At 39.1% G+C, this 15119-nt stretch overlaps 1 long non-coding RNA gene across 1 annotated transcript in view; it reads left to right on the plus strand.

Annotated features, from left to right (window-relative positions):
- Positions 1-525: 525 nt before the first annotated feature.
- Positions 526-15119, plus strand: part of LOC138699702 (uncharacterized) — a 59658-nt gene continuing 45064 nt past the window's right edge. The window contains exon 1 of the long non-coding RNA XR_011332061.1: positions 526-594. This is a non-coding gene — a long non-coding RNA (uncharacterized lncRNA). The remainder of the gene's footprint in view (positions 595-15119) is intronic.

The following is a 15119-nucleotide window of genomic DNA, read 5'->3' on the forward strand; positions in this document are numbered from 1 at the left end:
CTTACTTTTTCATATTCAGAGCGAGTTTATTAGTTTAGTGATTCGGCTTGTGATTGTGCCCCTGGCTTTCTTTATTCCTATTGGTTGATTTCAATAAAATATTTTTCTGTTAAGTCGTTGTTGCCCGTTGACTGGGAGCGAGGTTGATTGCGGCAGTCAGCCACGGGCAGCTGAGTGAGGCAGTCAGCTGTCAGCTATGGGGTGTTCACCGAGGTAGTCGGCAGTCAGTCACGAGGACTTTTGCGAGAAAGTCAACAGTCAGCTATCGATACGGGAACGAGTTAGTCGCCGTCTGTGAGTGATGGGCGCTCAAATTACAAAGTTGGGAAGTCAGCCTGAGGGAGACCATTGCAGTGACGAGTTGTGCGCTGATATATATTACGACCTGGAGTAATAACTTCGGTAGGGAAGGCGGGGCCCGATCCAGGGAGTTGGAACTGTTTCGACTACTGCCTGACAGCGTGGATTTTTGCTGTGCCGTGTCTAACTGACGTGATGCGGAAGGAACTTGCTTCGTGACGCGGACAGCAAAGACGAGCTGAAGCTGACCCGGAAACTGCCCTGTCGGTGACTACACGCTGGATTTTGCAATTTGTGAGATTTTTCATTTCTGTTAATCTATTTTTCTAAATTTAGTTATTTTTTCTTTTTAATATTTCTTTCCTTAGAGATTTCCGCTGACACTCGCTACTTTCTGGTTAAAGTTATCTGGTACTTATTCATTTTGTTTCACTTTCTATTGAGTTTCATTCTGGTTAAGTTGATAGTAGAATTGATGGTTAATTCACTGGTCGACAAGGTTTTCTTCAAAAGAAATCTGATCAGTGATTCTAGTGCAGTTTTTCATACTGAATTCAGATATGTAGTCAGAATTTTTCCATCAGGCACAGTTTTTTTGTGACAGCTACTTTTTAAAATCGGATTTTAGCGTTTTCTTTGACCTGTCATAGGAACCGTTACCTCATATGTAGCGATTTTATCCAGGTGTAATTAAGGAAATGATTTGTAATATTATGCTGAAGCACCATAAAACAATCCTGTGCAGGTTCATTCATGTTTGGACATGCTCAGACCTCTTCATCTGGCATTGTGATGTGTCAGTATCGAGCTGGCCGTGAGTTTGTTCAGTAGTGAAATAGTTCCTTCCTTCCTTTTCGGAAGTGTATTGTGTATGTAGTGTTTTAGTGCTTAGTGTTCATGCCAAGAAAGTGTGTAAATCATGTAGACAGTTTCTGCTATATTTTTTTTTGGTGAGCTGACCTTCAAGTCTCAGAGGCGACATTTGACCCCACTTGTAAAGAAGTGTTATCAACTTTACTTTGGCTGTCAGGCTGGTGATTTTGATAAGAGCTGGGCCCCAAATACATGCTGTGTTTCGCATGTTAGATTGCTGACTGGATGAAAAAAGGGTACACATCGTATGCTATTTGCAATTCCTATGATTTGGAGGGAACCGAAGGATCATTTAAGTGATTGTTATTTCTGTTTGACAAATATTACAGAAATCACATCTAAAACAAAACATACAGTTAAGTATCCTAATTTGAAATCTGCAATAAGACCTGTCTTACACAATGAACAGTTCCCTGTACCAGTATATGCCGATACGACCTTAGGTAATAACTCTGATTCTGACCTAACTGAAACTGAAAATGCTTCAGATGAAAATAAAAATGATCCTACATTTGAAGCCAATACCTGTTCATCAGAACCATACTTTCCCAATCAGAAAGACCTTAATGACCTGATTCGGGATTTAAATCTGTCTAAACAGCAAGCTGAAGGTTTAGCTTCCAGACTAAAAGGGTGGAATCTACTCCAAAAAGACGTAAGAATATGTAGTTATCGTGGCCGCCATAGTGATTTCAAGGACTGCTTCTCTGAAGAAAATGGTATTGTGTTCTGTAATGATATTTGTTCAGTTATGGAAAATATTGGGCTTCAACACCGGCCAGATGAGTGGCGACTATTCATAGATTCGTCTAAAGTTAGTTTGAAGGCTGTGCTGCTACATATTGGCAATGAACTTCCATCAATACTTGTAGCGCATGCTGCTGATATGAAAGAGACATATCAAAATATGAAAGTAATTCTAGAGAAAATACAATATGGAAAATATGAATGGTATATCTGTGGTGATTTAAAGGTCATTGCTTTATTGCTTGGTTTGCAACTTGGGTTCACCAAATTTTGCTGTTTTTTGTGCCTCTGGGACAGCAGAGATAGGAAGTCTCACTATGTTACAAAATCATGGCCTAAACGTGAATCTCATATCCCTGGCCAGAAAAATGTGTCATATGTCCCTTTAGTGAATCCATTGCATATTAAGTTAGGAGTAATGAAAAATTTTGTCAAAGCTATGGATAAACAGTCTGATAGAATCTTATACTTGAAATCGAAATTCCCCAAAGTCAGTGATGCTAAGCTGAAAGAAGGAATTTTTATAGGACCACAAATCCGGTCATTAATGGGTGATGATCATTTCGAAGGACTGTTAAATCCACTGGAGAAAGCAGCTTGGAAGTCTTTCAAAAGTTTATGTTTCAATTTTCTTGGAAACCATAAAGCAGAAAAATATCGTGACATAGTGACTGATCTTCTGCATTCTTATAAAGCTATGGGATGCAACATGTCTTTAAAAATTCACTTCTTGGACTCTCACTTGGACTTCTTCCCCGAAAATCTTGGAGCTGTCAGCAATGAGCACGGTGAGCGTTTTCATCAGCAAATTTCTACTAAGGAAAAGAGGTACCAAGGCAAGTGGAGTTACAATATGCCGGCTGACTGCTTTTGGACCAAGAAGAGAGACGTTCCAGATGCAAAATATGCCCGAAAATTACTATCTACCACTTGCTAGGCAAGACAGAATGAGTAGTTATAATGTTGAGTTAGATAGCTAATTACAGATTTGTTTTAGAATATTATAAAAATTCAAATGAATATCACAAAAAACTCCTGCCCGATGGGGAAAAACTGAAATTATATTTGAATTTAGCACGAAATATTCGTCTAGAAAATGTTACTTTACTTCGTGTGAAAGAAAAAAAGTTCATTTTTGTCGACTAGTGTTATGTTTTATATGAAATTTTGTGCAAAGCTTGTTACCCTAATTCGTTACTTGTAATGGCGGATGTCAGCGAGATTGGTATTAGTCGGCAAGTCAGTTTCCGGCGTGATAGGAGTTTGGTAGTAGTAGATTGATATCTCCCGTTTCGGTCTGGCTTTAGTCAGTTACTTATTGTTTTTTCTTTGGCGCTCCATTTCTCTAATATATTTTTTATTTCATTTATATTATATTTACGTTTGTAACATTTACATATTATATACATACTTATATCTTTAATTGTTGTTTTTTGACATAATTTATATTTATTACCTGATTTAATAAATAAATTTTATCAGGTAAATCTTAATTTTTAAGTGTTTATTTCACTATCCTCATCCAGCGAGATGATCAACCTTACCGAGACGATTTACGGCGGGGAGAGCCGAGAGGCTGCCCGTTGCAGTGGTACCAGTTCGCGTGGTTTCGATAACCGTTTGACATCTCGTGGTTGAGGAGTTTTTTTTCTATGTCTAATTCATTTTTTCTAATCTTGTTGCATGTGGAGCCTGATTTGGTTGCGGAATTTACGCCTTTAATGCGTGAGTTATATACATGAGCTGAGAGCAAGTTGGAACCATCGCGGCGAAGTGTCTTGGGTCATAACCCGGAAGTCCGTGGATCGGGTGCCTGTTTGGTTATATTGGGTTAGTCTAGATCGTCCAGCCGAGTTTCGGTCCGCATTACATCATGTTCTTTCCGCAAGTAGATATGCATATTAATGATTCATTTTTGTGCAGTTATTGGATTGTGTACCAGCCATTTTGTATTTACAGGCTAGTTGGTTGGTTTACTTGTTTTTACTTTTTCCACCTATTTTGTGCGAACATCTACTCGGGTTTTGCGCGATGTTGTCGTGCTGGGACGTTGGTTTTTGCTCTTGTGTGTTTGGGTTTTACTGACTTTCGCGGTTTTGCTCAGCCCTTGGTAGGAAGTTTGGGATGTGGTTATATGAGTTGTCTTGTCTTAGTCACCTTGTTATTTTCCTTTTCGCTTTTGTCGTGGGGAAAGAGATATGTGGTCTTGGTAAATTGATTTTTCCGCATTTTCTTCCCCCTGGTTAGGCGACGTTTCGACTTACATTTTTTTCCTGGTGAGTGCGTACAGCGTTGACTGTTAATGGCAGCTCACATGTGGAGGGTACGGAAACGATTCTTTTGAATGATTTTTGGATGATAGGTCTCAGTTGGTTAGATTATGTTTCCAGGTACACTTTTCCTGCTGAGTGCGTACAGCGTTGACTGTTAAATGGCAGCTTACATGAGGAGAGTACGGGAACGATACTTTATTTGGAGGTTGTTTTTTTTTGGGAAGTGTTTCCCTAGGTGTAGGTCATGTTTCGATGTACATTTTTTTTCCTGTTGAGTGCGTTCATGGGTGTCATGGCGGATAGTGAGTAGACGCTGAAACAACGCTATGTACGTGAAGCTTCATAGGAGGTTTATAAACAGTGGAAGTGGCGACATATAGTTAATCTGTTAAGTTGTTCGGCATTGATTAATTTACAATGGGCCCTAAAACGTGTAACAAAAGTGAGGAAATTGAGGAAACTGTTAAGCGTGTTGTAAAGGAAGCTCTACAAGACACCGGTATGCTGCAAGTTCTTGCCAACTTGATAAAAGAAACTGTAACGAACTCAGTTGTGACTGAACTACAGAAGACAACTAAATTCAATAACGAAGTAATAAGTGAATTGAAAAGTGTTTTGGTCAAAAGGGACGAAAAAATCGAAGCCCTGGAAACTAAAGTGGACGAACTAGAACAATATCAACGTAGACAGTGTCTAAGGATCTTCGGGGTGGAAGAACAGGAAGCAGAAGACACTGACAAGATGGTTATGGAGGTAGTAAAACGGATCGGAGTAGACGTGAATGTGATGGATATAGATAGGAGCCATAGGATTGGTAGACGCGACGTTGGTAATGATAGGCCTAGACCTATCAGTGTCAAGTTCGTGAGTTATCGAAAGAGGAGTGAAGTGTTAAAAAATAAGCGCCTACTTAAAAACAACTGGTGTAACGATTCGAGAAGACCTGGCCAGAATCCGGCATAACATCCTGAAAAAAGCCATCGGTAAGTTTGGACTAAATAGCGTGTGGACTCAGGACGGTGTTATGATAGTGAACAGAGGTGACTCGAAGCGACGTGTGACATGCTGGAGCGATCTTCGCAACATATAGAATTCGAGAGTTTTGTGTCACGACACAATGTTTAAGTCTGTTAATTCTAGTTATAGTTACATAGTACTTAAGCCTATCTACTTTTTTTGCTTTCTTATTTAATATTATTAGCTTACTAGCTGTTAGTTTATATTGACAGGAAAAGTGTTGTGAAAGTAGTGATAGTCTGGATTGAAACTTTTAACAAAAAGGTAGAAGTAGTGTAGTTTAGACTAGTAGTGTAATACCCTTAGAGTTGGTAGAAGTGGACCCTTGTCAAACGGAAATTCTGACAGTCTCTGACAATGACACTGACCTTCATAATTCCCCTTCCCTTACCAGTAATAATCTGCCCCAGCAGACGGCAGATATCTTACAGGCCGCTTTCTCTCTCCATCCCAGTGCCCTTCGTGTCTCACACATAAACGCTCAAAGTATTTTAGCGCACATTGACGACTTTTACGCTATATTTTCCCCACTAAACTTGCACACATCTTAATTTCTGAGACCTGGCTTCAGCCATCTTTATTCTCTTCCCTAATTCACCTTGACGGATACAATCTACTTCGCAACGATCGCTTAAATAAGCGGGGAGGTGGTGTTGCAGCCTTCGTTAGATCGGATATCGAGCCCAAAGTTATTCACCAATCCCCCGGCGAATATTCCTCTTGCCCTGAATTTCTCTTCGTAGAAATACGAGTTAGTTTTCAGAAACGTTTGCTTTGTATTGTTTATAAGCCTCCAAAGGTTAATTTTTTAGCTGACCTGGAGACATCCCTACAGAACCTATTGCCATATTATGAACACGTAATCGTAATGGGTGACTTTAATACAAATCTACTTGCCGCTGACTCAATACAGACGACACAACTAAAGACAATGTTCCTTGCTTGTGATATGACTATCCTTCCACTTGAATCCACTCATCATACCGCCTACTCAGAAACGCTCCTTGACTTAATTATCACCAATAATCCTGCCAAAGTTCTCTCACATGGACAGCTACCTGCGTCTGGAATATCTTCCCACGATATAATATATGTAATATACGCATTGCAGTGTCCCAAATTGACAACCAAAATAGCTACTTATGTAGACCTAAAACGTATTGACACTATAGCCTTAATATATGACGCATTACATATACCCTGGGACGCAATATGGAAGTTACGAACTGTGGACGAGAAGATAAAACAGCTAAATAACTTTCTTATAGACTTGTATGACCGACATGCTCCTCTAAAAACTAGACGTGTGAGAAGACTGCCTGCGCCGGGGATGACTGCTGACATACGCAACATGATGGCTGAATGACATTCGGCATATCGAAAATATAGACGAGACAAAAACGAAACTAATTTTAACAGGTACGAGCAACTGAGAAACAGAACCAGCCAGACTGTTAGGAATGCTAAAATCCGACATGTATACAGCCTTATTGAACCAGGAACTGGCCCCTCCACGCTATGGAGACATGTGCAGACAATGGGATTAAGACAAAGACCCAGGTAGACGGCAATTCAATCTCACTGGAACGGCTCAATGACCACTTTACGAAAACTCACACTACAACCCTTAGCCCCATTGACAAACAAAAGACAATCGCTGAACTCTTAAACCTACGGACCATCCCCTCAAGGGAAAAATTTCACTTTTTGTATATTACGCAATCTGACGTAAAGAAAGCCCTGAAACGAATCACAACTAAAGCAGAAGGACCAGACCACGTCAATATTTTGTTATTAAACAAAATCATACACGTAATACTACCGACTGTGACTCACATTTTCAATGCCTCAATTATGACTTCGACTTACCCACAGCAATGGAAACTCGCTTTTGTCCACCCAATTCCCAAGACCAAAACACCGACGTCTTATAACGACTATAGACCTATCAGCATCCTACCTGCCCTATCCAAAGCATTGGAACGCACTGTACACAAGCAACTGACAGAATATTTAAAAAATACAAACTTCTCGACTCTTATCAATCAGGTTTCAGGGCCGGACACAACACAACTACAGCATTACTTAAAATCACGGTAGACCTACGCGAGGCCCGGGACGAACGTAAATTGACAATAATAACTTTACTTGACTTCAGCAAAGCCTTCGATTCTGTAGACATTGACTTGTTAATATGTAAACTCAGAAGACTACACCTAGAAGAGCACGTTGTCCTGTGGTTTGCCTCTTACCTAAATGGCCGCCAACAAAGTGTGATCGCTGGAAATCGTTTTTCCTCTTGGCAGGCCGTAAGGTCAGGGATCCCACAGGGATCAGTTCTTGGTCCTTTACTATTTACAATTTATATCAACGACATATCAGAATCTTTAAAGTACAGCCGACACCATCTCTATGCTGACGACCTTCAAATATAAATAAAATTCCACACTGACGAAAGAAATGATGCAATAACTAAAATTAATGACGAACTCGACTCAATCTGGACATGGACACGGAAATTCCGACTTAAACTAAATCCAGAAAAATCACAGTCAATCACTGTGAGCCATTCACGTTTGTTAAGCACTATTACCATACCAAATTTGTCCCTGATTAAAATATACGGCACCGAAATTCCGTTCAGTGAATCAGTAAATAATCTAGGTATTTATATGGATAAAAGTTAGATTGGAACATTCAAGTTGCAGAAACCTGCAAAAAAGTATTCTCATTAATCCACTCGTTCAGGCGATTGAAGAATTTTCTACTCTTTACCATGAAAAAAAAAAAATGCTAGTGCAAACACTCGTGACACCCCACTTCGATTACTGTGATATTCTGCTTACTGACCTAAGCGTTACTTCGGCGCAGAGACTACAACCTGTTCATAATATGTGCGTCCGTATCGTCTGCAATATTCGCCGGGCTGAACACGTAACACCATCCCTCGAAATGTTGTCCTGGCTCCGTCTAGAAGATCGTAGGAAAATCCACTGTCTTTCCCTTCTCTTTCACATATTGCATTTCTCCACTCCTGTCTATCTTGCGTCTCGTTTTCAAAATTTATTCACCCATCATAACCTAGACACACGATCACAACACTCCTCAACATTATCCATTCCTTCCCACCGAACATCCTCAAATTCATCTTCTTTCACTCTGACTGTTCCTCGGCTCTGGAATTCCCTACCGAGTAATGTCAGGGACTGTGAGACATCAAACCAATTTAAGAATAGGCTAACGAAATATTTTTCTAACAATTCTTGTTAACAATAATAGCTGTTTCAGGTTTCTCAATGTTTAATGGTTATACAGAGTGTTTAAAAAATACAGGGCATAATTTCAGGTATGTATTTCCCACATGTAGACAATCAAAATAGTTCATTACAACATTGGTCCGGAAATGCTTTATTTCCGAGTTATGGCCTTCACAACATTGAAATTCACCGGAACGTTTTTCTTTCCGCAAGTCGTTGCCGTCAAAGGAGACATTAAGATGGCACTCTGACAGTTCATTCCGATGCGAAGGTTACATTCAGTGTTGTGTAGGCGTTAGACTGTACGACATGTATTCAAATCGAGCTGGCAGAGATACACTTCATGTACGGTAAGGCGGACGGCAATGCTGCGCTGGGTCGTCGTCTGTACCAGAAGAGGTATCCACAGCGACAATGTCCAGATCGGAAAACATTTGTACGTCTCCATTACCGTCTGTGCGAGTATGGAAAATTTAACTCTCCTGGATTGGGAAGGGGACGACGAAGATCTACAACTCCAGAAGTACAGGAGGAGATTCTGCAGGTTGTGAACATGACTCCTTCTATCAGCACACGAAGGGTAGCGTTGCAAGTCAATGTTCCTCATACGATTGTCTGGAGACTGTTGAAAGATTATCAATTGTAACCTTATCATTTGCAACGTGTACAGGCCTTGTCACCAGCAGATTACCCTGCACGAGTTAGGTTCTGTCAGTGGTTCTTGCAGCAGTGTGGTGTAAATCCGAACTTTCCTGCCTTGGTATTATTTACAGATGAAGCACAGTTCACACGAGATGGCATAACAAATTTCCACAATCAGCATGAATGGGCGTATGAAAACCCACGTGCAACTGTTCCATCTCATCACCAGGTGCGGTTCTCCCTCAACATGTGGGCCGGTATCATTGGTGATCGATTAGTTGGACCCCATGTACTTGTAAACAGACTTACGGGGCAGGCGTACACAAACTTCCTGGAAAACACCATACCTCATGTTTTAGAAGACACTCTACTGATCAATCGTCAACACATTCACTCCTTGCATGATGGCGCTCCTGCACACTTCAATCGTACGGCTCGCCGGTACTTGGATCGAAGGTTTCCTGATCGATGGATAGGTAGAGGTGGCCCAGTTATTGGCCTCCACGCTCACCTGATCTGAACCCTCTCGATTTCTACTTGTGGCGCCATTTAAAATCATTGGTTTATTCGTCTCCGGTGCCTGATGTGGAATCCCTTCGGAATCGAATTGTGGCATGTTCTGAGGACATACGTAATACTCCTGGAGTTTGGGATCATGTTCGCAGGTCAATGAGACATCGATGTGAGGTCTGTATTCAAGCAGGAGGTGGACATTTTGAACATCTTCTGTAATGACAACGACCTGCGGAAAGAAAGCGTTCCGGTGAATTTCAAGGTTGTGAAGGCCATAACTCGGAAATGAAGCATTTCCGGACACATGTTGTAATGAACTATTTTGATTGTTTACGTGTGGGAAATACATACCTGAAATTATGTCCCGTATTTTTGAAACACTCTGTATATATCACAGATAAATATCTAAATTATCTCATTATTATTATTATTATTATTATTATTATTATTATTATTTCTTACCAATATTTATTATTGTCACACTAACATTACTTATCCTACTTTCATTATTTACTTTCATGTTGTTTTATGGTCTATATATTAATGTAATAACTATGTAAGCAATTGTATTCAATTAGAATTAGAGTCTGGTTGGGTGGAAGAGAAGGCCTACTGGCCTTAGCTCTGCCAGATTAAATAAAATATTATTATTATTATTATTATTATTATTATTATTATTATTATTATTATTATTAACATTGTTATTATTATTATTATTATTGTTATTATTATTACAGCTTTGCAGACTGTTAATTGCAGCTCACATGAGGAGAGTACAGAAATGATACGTTATTTAGTAAATGGATTTTTGAGGGATTAGTCTTCCGGTGGTTAGGTTATCTTTTGAAGTATACCTTTCCTGCTGAGTGCGTACAGCGTTGACTGTTAATTGCAGCTCACATGTGGAGGCTATGGAAACGTTTCCTTAATTGGATGATTTTTTGGATGATAGGTCGCCTCTCTTTGGTCACACTATGTTTCGAGGTACACTTTTTCCTGGTGGGTGCGTACAGCGTTGACTGTTAATTGCAGCTCACGTTAGGAGAGTATGGAAACTATACATTCTTTGGATCATTTTTGGAAAGGTTTGGTGTCTTTTGGTAACGTCATATTTCTACGTATACTTATATTTGATGAGTGCGTTCAGCGTTGTAGACTATTAATTGCTACTTAGACGAGGAGTATACGGTTACGATATTCTATTTGCGTCGTTTGGTCGTGTCTAGGCGTATACGATTTCGATTGTGACTACCTTACCCGTTTGACGGATTTATATTTGTGCGACCATTGTTTTCACCTATGAGGTATATTGGATTTTACGTTGCCTCTTTTTCTCGGGATGTGTTTTGCAACCTTACCAGAGTATGAGTTTAGCAAAGAACCCAGTCACGCGATCTGTGGTAGGCAGAAAAAATCGCGTCTCCTCGGCTCGCTAACCTGGTTGTGGAAGATGTTGATTAGTCCCTTTTCGGGTGTTCTGCCAAGTTATTGTGATTCATGTAGCATTACCATTTATGCTCTCTCTTTACATTTCGCTCTTGCTCTCAGCTCAGTCATTAGATTTTCCCGCACCACTTATTACTTAATTGTGTCATATTTGTTTTTCTATATGCTTATATTGTTAGTTAGTTTTAGGCAAGAGGAGTAGAATAGAAAAAAAAAAGGTTTCTGGCTAAAGATCTTAAAACAAAAAAAAAAAAAAAAAAAAAAACAAAAACAAAAAAGGAATTGTAATAGGGATGGTTACATTTCAAACATTCATGTTAATATGAATGTAACGGGGATGTGCAAAGAAGTATTTTGAAATTCCCGCTGGTGCAGGAAGTCGTTTGAAAATAGCGCCATTTTTGTGCATGTGGCGCTCCACTGCTGGTAAAAAGAAGCTTCTTGACAGATTACACTTAATCCGCCTCTTGAGCCCCTCTCTTCTATTCTACTCCTCTTAGTTTTAGGTTAGTACATTAAGATTCTATTTGTAACTTAAATTTAAGTAATTATGTATATTCATTGTTTTTTCACTATGGCTTGATTTACAATGTATGTAGCGCTCTTTAAGATTGATATTTAAGTACTCCTCCAGGTCACGTTAATTATCAATTGGTGAATTAAATTTGATTTTTTGTTCTCGCTCTTTATATACTCTTTCTTTTTTCTTCTCCTTTTTTTGGTTTTTTCTTTTTCTTTTGCTCTATTTCTTGGGTTTTCCTTTTCCTTCCTTTACCTCCTATGTGTGGGAGTGTGTGAGTTGGTTCGACGCTGGTCGGCGCCTTTTTGGTGGAAGCGTGCTGAGCCCATAACTCAGAGGTCCGAGGATATGTGGCGACCAAAGAGTTTGTAATATATAACTAGAGACACCAACGGCGCTAATTTCGCGTACAAAATTGAACCGCTGTTCGGCCGCCATTAAAGGGAATTGATGCTTCGCCAGGAGTCCAAGCAGTTCATGTTTATTAAGGAGTACGAATAAATATAAGTACACTTGAAGGGAAATAATAAGAAAATGATGAAATACTGCGCCGAAAATAATTGGTCGAACATAGCTACTATTGTAGGATGCCCAGGAAAGCATGCATATCTTAATATTTGGAAGAATGTTCAAAATGCAGTTCCTCCTTTGTATGTGTTTACAGAATATCGGAATATTTCTTGGATAAAGTTTTTCCAGAAACACATTAATCAGGTTTATAAGGTTGATTTCAACAATGTATGTAAGGGTTAGGTGCCATCACATTACAGTGGATTATAATAGCAGAGTGCATAAGAAAATTCTCAGACTATATCTGTCTAAAACTATTTTGTTTCACAATAAATGAATTAATCATGTAATTTTCGTTTTGTACAGTAGGCCTATGTACTTCTAGTTTCTATTTGTATTAAATGCAAAGAAATTAGTGAAAATATAGCTGATGGCCTAGCTAGGCCTATTATTACCACTACTACTAGGTCTATTATTACCACTACTACTAACTAGGTCTCACTACTACTAGGCCTACTAATACCACCAAAACTAGGCCTACTATTACCACTACTATTAGGCCTATAATTACCACTAGTACTAGGCCTAGTACTACCACAAAAACTAGGCCTACTACTACCACTAATACTAGGCCTACTATTACGACTACTACTAGGCCTACTATTACCACTACTACTAGGCCTACTATTACCACAAAACTAGGCCTACTACTACCACTAATACTAGGCCTACTATTACCATTACTACTACGCCTATTATTAACACTACTACCAGGTCTACTATTACCACTACTACTAGACCTACTATTGCCATTACTAATAGGCCTACTATTGCCATTACTAATAGGCCTACTATTGCCACTACTAGTAGGCCTACTATTGCCACAAAAACTAGACCCACTACTACTACACCTACTATTACCACTACTACTACGCCTATTACTACTACTAGACCTATTATTACCACTACTACTAGGCCTATTATTACCACTACTACTAGGCCTACTATTACCACTACTACTAGGCCTACTATTACCACTACTAGGCCTACTATTACTACCAAAACTAGGCCTCCTATTACCATTACTACTAGGCCTATTACTACTACTACGCCTATTATTACCACTACTACTAGGTCTATTATTACCACTACTACTAGGCCTACTATTACTGCTGCTCCTAGGCCTACTATTACCGCTACTAATTGTATTAAAATGTCTGTGGTGGTCACCAACTACACAATGAATAGATTGTTTTGTGATAAAATTTATTCTCATTATATTTTAAATCAGTTTCCAGAATTTTTATGATCTCATATTTCACCACTAAATATTTTCTAAGCCCCATATACCTTCCTCTTCCTTGGCATGAAAGGACTGAAATATAGATTATTTTAAATATTACAATAAATATCCATTGTTATGTCCTTGAAACAATACTAGTAATACTGAAAATTAATGTTGACATTGCCATTATTCAATATTTCACATACTTATCCCGAGTGTATATGGGTGATTTAATTTATTTTTTAGAATATCGCCAAAGATGAATCATTATAATACTTTAATAAATATAGCGCTCCTCTGCCATTCATGTTTATTTCATCACTACTCATCCTTTGTAAAAGATGTTTAAAACAGTGTCTATCACCAGGCTACATCAATGTATTGTGGTACTGTTTTCGAATTTCGCGCCGCAAACACTCCCTTTAATGGCGGATGCTAGCCGATCAACGAGCCGAACAACTCGTTGTAGCCGATTCAATTTGTCACATTTTTCTTGCCTGCCACTCACGGGTATGTGTCTCTAGTAAGTATTACAAACTCTTTGGTGGCGACTTGTTGTTTCGGCGGCTACGATGGAGTGATGTCACGGCGTAATGTCTAGTTGATCGTGGGGGAGTACTGTCTGTTCCCGTCTCCACCCGCTGACACAGTCGACCGAGGCATTTTTACGTCTTCCCGTTCGGATTGTGCCACTCTTTTGCATGTGTTGGATGCTTGGCTTGAATTTGGACCTGGCTGAGGGTTGTTTTCCTTGGGGCTCAGAATGTGCACGCTTTGTTTTTTGCTGAGGCGTCGGCGCTGTTTGTGTACAGCGCAACTTTAAAGGGGAGGGGGAGGAGTCTGTGCAGTTTGTCTTCCGGCACCAGGTATTTCCTGTATTCATTTTCCCTTTTTCCTTATTTCCTTGGGTACTTTCTTTCATTTTCTATTTCCTTTCATAGATGGCGTTCTTTCATACGCCATTTTCTGTCGAACTTACTTTTTTATATTCAGAGCGATCCAGGGAGTTGGAATTGTTTCGACTACTGCCTGACAGCGGGGTTTTTGCTGTGCCGTGTCTAACTGACGTGATGCGGAGGGAACTTGCTTCTTGACGCGGACAGCAAAGACGAGCTGAAGCTGACCCGGAAACTGCCCTGTCGGTGACAACACGCTGGATTTTGCAATTTGTGAGATTTTTCATTTCTATTAATTTATTTTTCTAAATTTAGTTATTTTTTTTTCTTTTTAATATTTCTTTGCTTAGAGATTTCCGCTGACACTCGCTACTTTCTGGTTAAAGTTATCTGGTACTTATTCATTTTGTTTCACTTTCTATTGAGTTTCATTCTGGTTAAGTTGATAGTAGAATTGATGGTTAATTATGTTTTATATGAAATTTTGTGCAAAGCTTGTTACCCCAATTGGCGGATGTCAGCGAGATTGGTATTAGTCGGCAAGTCAGTTTCCGGCGTGATAGGAGTTTGATAGTAGATTGATATCTCCCGTTTTGGTCTGGCTTTAGTCAGTTACTTATTGTTTTTCCTTTGGAGCTCCATTTCTCTAATATAATTTTTATTTCATTTACGTTCAAGCCACCTATTTACGTTTGTAACATATATATATATATATATATATATATATATATATATATATATACACACACTTATATCTTTAATTGTTGTTTTTTTGACATAGTTTATATTTTCATTACCTGATTTTTATAAATTTTATCAGGTAAATCTTAATTTTTAAGT

Source organism: Periplaneta americana, chromosome 1 (genome assembly GCF_040183065.1).
Source record: "Periplaneta americana isolate PAMFEO1 chromosome 1, P.americana_PAMFEO1_priV1, whole genome shotgun sequence".
In the NCBI taxonomy this organism is placed as follows: domain Eukaryota; kingdom Metazoa; phylum Arthropoda; class Insecta; order Blattodea; family Blattidae; genus Periplaneta; species Periplaneta americana.